The 5,587-nt window shown below is 39.3% G+C and overlaps 1 pseudogene; it reads right to left on the bottom strand.

Annotated features, from left to right (window-relative positions):
* Positions 1-635, bottom strand: LOC110203273 (high mobility group protein B1 pseudogene; annotated as a pseudogene).
* Between the last annotated feature and the right edge of the window lie 4,952 nt (positions 636-5,587).

Here is a 5,587-nt window from a genome sequence, read left to right as displayed (position 1 = left end):
TTAATCATCTTCCTCCTTCTCATCTTCATCCTCCTCATCTTCTCCCTCCTCCTTCTTTTTCTTGCTATTCTCATCTTTGACACCTCCTCCCTTTTTGCCTATATCAGGTTTTCCTTTTTGCCCAGTATATAGCGATACCCTTTCCATATTGTTCCTGCAGTATAGCTGCCTAATTTTTTTTTTCATAAGGTTCCTTGTCATCTGCAGCCGTATTATTCCACATTTCTCCCTTTTTTTTTCCTTTTGCTACATCTCCATTAGAAAGACCAGGATGCTTTTCTTTGGTTTTTGGACAATACTCAGGACAGAATAAGAAAAATGCCTAAAATGCTTAAGAATGCCTCTTTGGTTCATTGGTATCCTTAAATTTCTTTTTTTTTTAATTGTTTCTCTTTTTTTAGGTGATATGTAGGTTTTCATTTCTTTTTCAAAAAGAACCTTAGCTTTTGCCACATCTTCAAATTTTCCTTTCTCTCTAGCAGACCTTGTCTTCCACCTTTCTGAGCATTTAAAAAAAATTCTGAGTTCACAGAAGCATCTGGGTGCTGCTTCTTGTGTTCCTCTGGGCAGGTTTGAACAAAGAAGGACTATGAAGACATTTGCCCTCTCAGCTTCTTAGGATTACTTTTGCCCATTTTTGATAACTTTTCTCCAGTGCCACACAGAGTAGGCCAGGACCGTCTGGCCCTTACTTGCTCTGGCACTGTCTGGCCCTTACTTGCTCTGGCACTGTCTCTATGGAGCTCAAGTACTGCAATGGCTGTGGGATTGCCAGCTGGACGCCAAGATCTGAAAGACTTTTTAAAGGAATAGAAGCCCAACACCCCCACCTCCTCTACCCCCCCATGAATGATCTGACATCTTTTTTCCTTGATTCATGTGTATTTCAAAGAAAATCTAATTTGGTTTTCTTTTTATAATTGTTATTTTGTAGAAGGCTCTATATTCCTATATGAACTTCTGAGAATGTCTGCAGATAGTAAAGTCTTTTTCTATAGTTTCCTGTTAAAGTGTGTATAGGTGAAATATTTGACAAAATTATAGAATATTGGAGGTGGAGGGGATTTAGAAATCCTTTAGTTTAAGCCATTCATTTTAAAGCTGAGTAAATGAGGCCCAAAGTGAACAACTTGAAAAAGTCTGTATTAAGAAAACATGTCACTCATCAAATTTAACTATCTAAACTAGGAGAGTTATATTCTGAGATCCTAAGGTAAGTTTTATTGGGATTTTGGGTGAAATCAATTCATGTTATCCAACTTCAGCTGGGCCCTCACTGAAGCAAGGCAAATCTTTTACTTCTCTTTAATTGATTTATTAAGGGCAGCTAGGTGGGACAAGTGGGCCTAAAATCAGGAAGACTGATCTTCATGAATTCAAATCTGGCCTTAGACACTTCCTAGCTGTGTGACCCTTGACAAATCACTTGACCCTATTTGCCCCACTTCCTCATCTGAAAATGAACTGGAGAAGTAAATGGCAAACCATTCCAGTATCTTTGCCATGAAAACTCCAAATGGGGTCACAAAGAGTTGGACACAACTGAAACCAACAACAGCAAATTGACTCATTATCTCACTCCCCACAGAAGCTATTCCAACCTTCTCTCCTCATGTCTCCTATGACATGACCTCTCTGTCTAAGGACCTTGCCTCTAACTTTACTAAGAAAATTAAGGTATTGGGAGCTTCCTCTTTTCTCCTCTTCATTTAAAACCCTTAACAATAATCATCCCCAACTCTTCTCCTCCTTTTCCCCATTCTCTATATAATTTGCCCAAGTGATTTTCCTTAAGCCCAGGTCTGATCATGTCTTTCTCCCCTACTCAATATAGCCCAGTGACTCCTTATCGCCTCTAAAACAAAAGCACAAATCCTTCTGTTCCCAATCTGGCGGCAGACCATTTTTTTGCCTCATGGTACATTACTTCTCCTCTCCTAGACCCTACGATTCAATCAAACTTGCCTTCTCTCTGTTCCTCACACGTGATAGTCCATCCCTGTCTTGCCATCTCTCTCCATTCCTAGAATGTGCTCCCTTGTCATAAAATCCTTCTATTCCTCCAACAAACAGTTCAGACATTCCCTTCCAAGTGAATCTTTTCCTGATCCCCTAATGGTAGTTCCATCCATCTCAAACTATCTTGTATTTAACTAGTTCATGTTTATTTGTATTTGTTTTCTTTATGTTTATTCTGTATAAACCTACACAAGTCCTTGTGATTATATAAGCTCTTTGATAGAAGGCATTATTTAATATTTTTGTACTTTGTACCCCAATGTCTAGCACAATGCTTAGAATTCTGTAGGTGCTTGAAAAATGCTTGCTAATTGATTGATTTAGGATTTGGACAGTATTGGACTCTTTCTGTTTAGCTCTCCTTTCCTCCCCTCCAGTCTGACTATATTTTAACAGGGAATTGTCGTTAGCAGGAATAGAAAGAAAACAAATATATAACTCTAGCCTAGAAGATCCCCAAAGCTTTTGAGATTATATATAGGAATCAGGCCAACCACTCCTTTTAGAAATAAATTTATCTAAGGGAACTTTTTTTCTACTGGAAAATCAAGTTTCTGTTATCTGGTTGTTAGAGCAGCCTTGAAATCAATTAAATAGCTCGAAGAGGCCATGTTGTTTTATCCTTTAAAGTAAAACAAAGCTGTTTCTGAAAACAAGCAGAATCACCAGCTGAAAAAAGAGTCTGAGTTATCTCTAGCCCTTCAAAAAAACAGAGAATTATATAAGGCAGATGTCATGACTTCTAGCTATATCAGGTGAGAAGGAAAATGATACACATGAAAACTTTTGATAAAGCTTTCGATAAAGCTATTTGTCGAGTTCGGACAAAAAATGTGAACAAAGGGAAAGTTTGGCTCTCAGGACCCTGCCTGCACCTAAGAGCAGCAGTCCTGCTTTTGCTTGCTTGGTAATTCATACTGCAGGAGCTGAATTGTTGGTCCCTAGTGATTTGGGTCACCTCAGGGGTTTCCAAAGTGTCTCTCCCCTCCCCCTAACTATGACAAAAGAATGCAGAACCAGAGCTGAGAGCTCAGCAACATTCTTCTCCCCATCAAATCAAGAGCTAACTAGGGACTCATTAGACATCGGGTGATTTGAGGGCAAGGTCAATGTTATCTAATAATAACAATAACGTTTATATAGCATTGTAGGGTTTGCAAAGCACTTTATGTATGTTATCTCATTTGATTTGATTTTAATGCCATGATGTCTCCAGGCATTCAACCCATCTTCTCTTGTCTCTGAATTTGTTATGGTAGATGGAGAAGAGCTCTCTGGCAGGAAAGGAGAGGGTAGGAAAGAGTGAGAAGCCATATTACATTACATCTAGAGGAGGGCAGAGGGTGTGATTCAGATATCAAAGAGCTGCGTGTGACTATTTCACATTCTAAGAGCAGGTGGCTCTTTGACCTCTGGCTAGGTTATCTCTGTCCCCAAAACCCAACTCTCTCAATCCACTGGATTTAAGCCTCCTACCATTGTCCTCTTAGTAGAATGCTGCTGTGGTAATGTATTAGTAGAAGCAAGATTAGATAAACAGTTTCAACTAAAGGTAAAACATGTTTAACACTCACACTCTATCACTCTCTGTCTCTGTCTCTCTGCCTGTCTGTCTGTCTGTCTGTCTGTCTGTCTCTCTCTCTGTGTCTCCTCTCCTCTTTCCTCTCCTCTCCTTTTCTGTCCTGTCCTGTCCTCTTCTCTCCTCTCCTCTCCCCTTTTCCTCTCTCTGTCTCCCAATATTGAGATTAGCAGCAGTGCTTTTACATGAAAATTAGAAATCTTGCTGGTGTTCTTGGAGTAAAAGTCAAACAGCTGTGACATCTGGCCAAAATGGCTAGATGCCCTTGCTCCACAGCTGCCATGGCTTCCTTTCTTTTCTGGTTTCATGTGCCAGGGGTGGTTAGCTAGCCATCCCTCAGGATTAAGTTGTTGAGGTGATCTGACTAGTAGGGTAGACACACCTCATTGTGAAGCTCACTGGGGACACGTACCACCAAAGCAGCCCCAGTTGTGTCCGTGGTGGTTTGACACAACCCCACCCTCTGTTTATCCCACTGCCTTCTAGTGGGTTATTGCCATTGCATCTGTCCAGTTTCCTTTGGCTATTTAACTCATTTACTACCCTACTTTTTTATTCCTTGTTTGTACTATTGGTGAGGACCAAGAGCTAAACTGACCTGGCATGAGGTAGGAGGAGATCATCAGAGAATGAGGATAAGATAGCACCGTTGGATTTCATGGTAGGCTTTCAGTAAAGAGGATTTGGAAATAGATAGTCCTGGTCTAAGTGTGACTATTAACCCACACTGTAAAAAGCAGATAGAAGATAATTATCCATCATGTGGTTTGAAATCACAATAATCATAAAAAAATTAGATATTGCTTTCCTCAATATTCTGTGCTTAGTGTTATTCAGATTTAAAAGAAAATATTACCCCTGTTTCCTTATAACTTACAATCTAAAAGAGACACATTGGGTATTTTATGGTATATACTAGAGTAGGGCTATATTAATGGACGAACACTGGATTTAGTGTTGGAAGGACTGAGATTTCTTTTTTTTCTTTTGGTGAGGCAATTGGGGTTAAGTGACTTGCCCAGAGTCACACAGCTAGTGAGTGTTATGTGTCTGAGGCCAGATTTGAACTCAGGTCCTCCTGACTCCAGGGACAGTGCTCTATCTACTGTGCCACCTAGCTGAAGGGCTTAGATTTGAATCACTGAGGAGGTTACTTGACTTCCTAGGCCTTCTTACCTTATCTGTAAAATGAAGAAATCTAATAAGGTCCTTCCAATTCTAAATCTTATAAAAAAACTTTTTTTTAAAAAAAGTTTTTACTTTACTACATCCAATTTTCTTTCTTACAACTGTTACAGATACCTAGGAAGTAGAAGCAGGAGAGAATGACCATTTTTTATTCATTTATTAATATTCATTTTTGCTTTACTAGTCTGAGATTCATTTTACTGCTATTTATTCTTAATGTTTCCTATGAATCCTAAAACAAATAAGCCTTTATGTCTTTTTTCATGACTCTTCTTCATAAAATTGGTGGTAACGTCTGTCATTTACTTTCAAAGAGTTTGCTGAGATTTACATTTGGTTTTGTTTCTTTGGTAGATGGATGTGCATGCAAGGTCAGAATTTAGATTTTTATCTTGTTTACAATTGCTACCTTATCCTTTGCACCTAAACCTTGTACCAGAAGCATTCATATTTCTTCTTGTCAGTGCATAGATTTTTAACAAGGAGCCTTTGCTATGCATGCATGATCATGCAATTTCCTTATCTTTTCTTGATCGAAAAGTCACATGTTGCTAATATCAAGCAGTCTGAATTTGTTTCGATTCTCTTGCCCTTAGTTCCGGTGTAATCAAAGAACCACAGAACCTCAGAGTTGGAAGGGACCTCAGAGATCACCTCCTAAACTCACATATGAGCAAGAATATTCTCTACCACATCCCCAACAAAGGTTCCTCCAAAGCACCCTCCTATGAAGACCTTCAGTGGTAGGGAGGTCGCGACTTCTCAGGGCAGCCTGTTCCATGTTTGGACAGCTCTAATTTT

The sequence above is a fragment of the Phascolarctos cinereus genome, unplaced genomic scaffold, assembly GCF_003287225.1.
Source record: "Phascolarctos cinereus isolate Bilbo 61053 unplaced genomic scaffold, phaCin_HiC Scaffold_4;HRSCAF=312, whole genome shotgun sequence".
Classification (NCBI taxonomy): domain Eukaryota; kingdom Metazoa; phylum Chordata; class Mammalia; order Diprotodontia; family Phascolarctidae; genus Phascolarctos; species Phascolarctos cinereus.
This window is presented reverse-complemented; position numbering and strand designations above follow the sequence as displayed.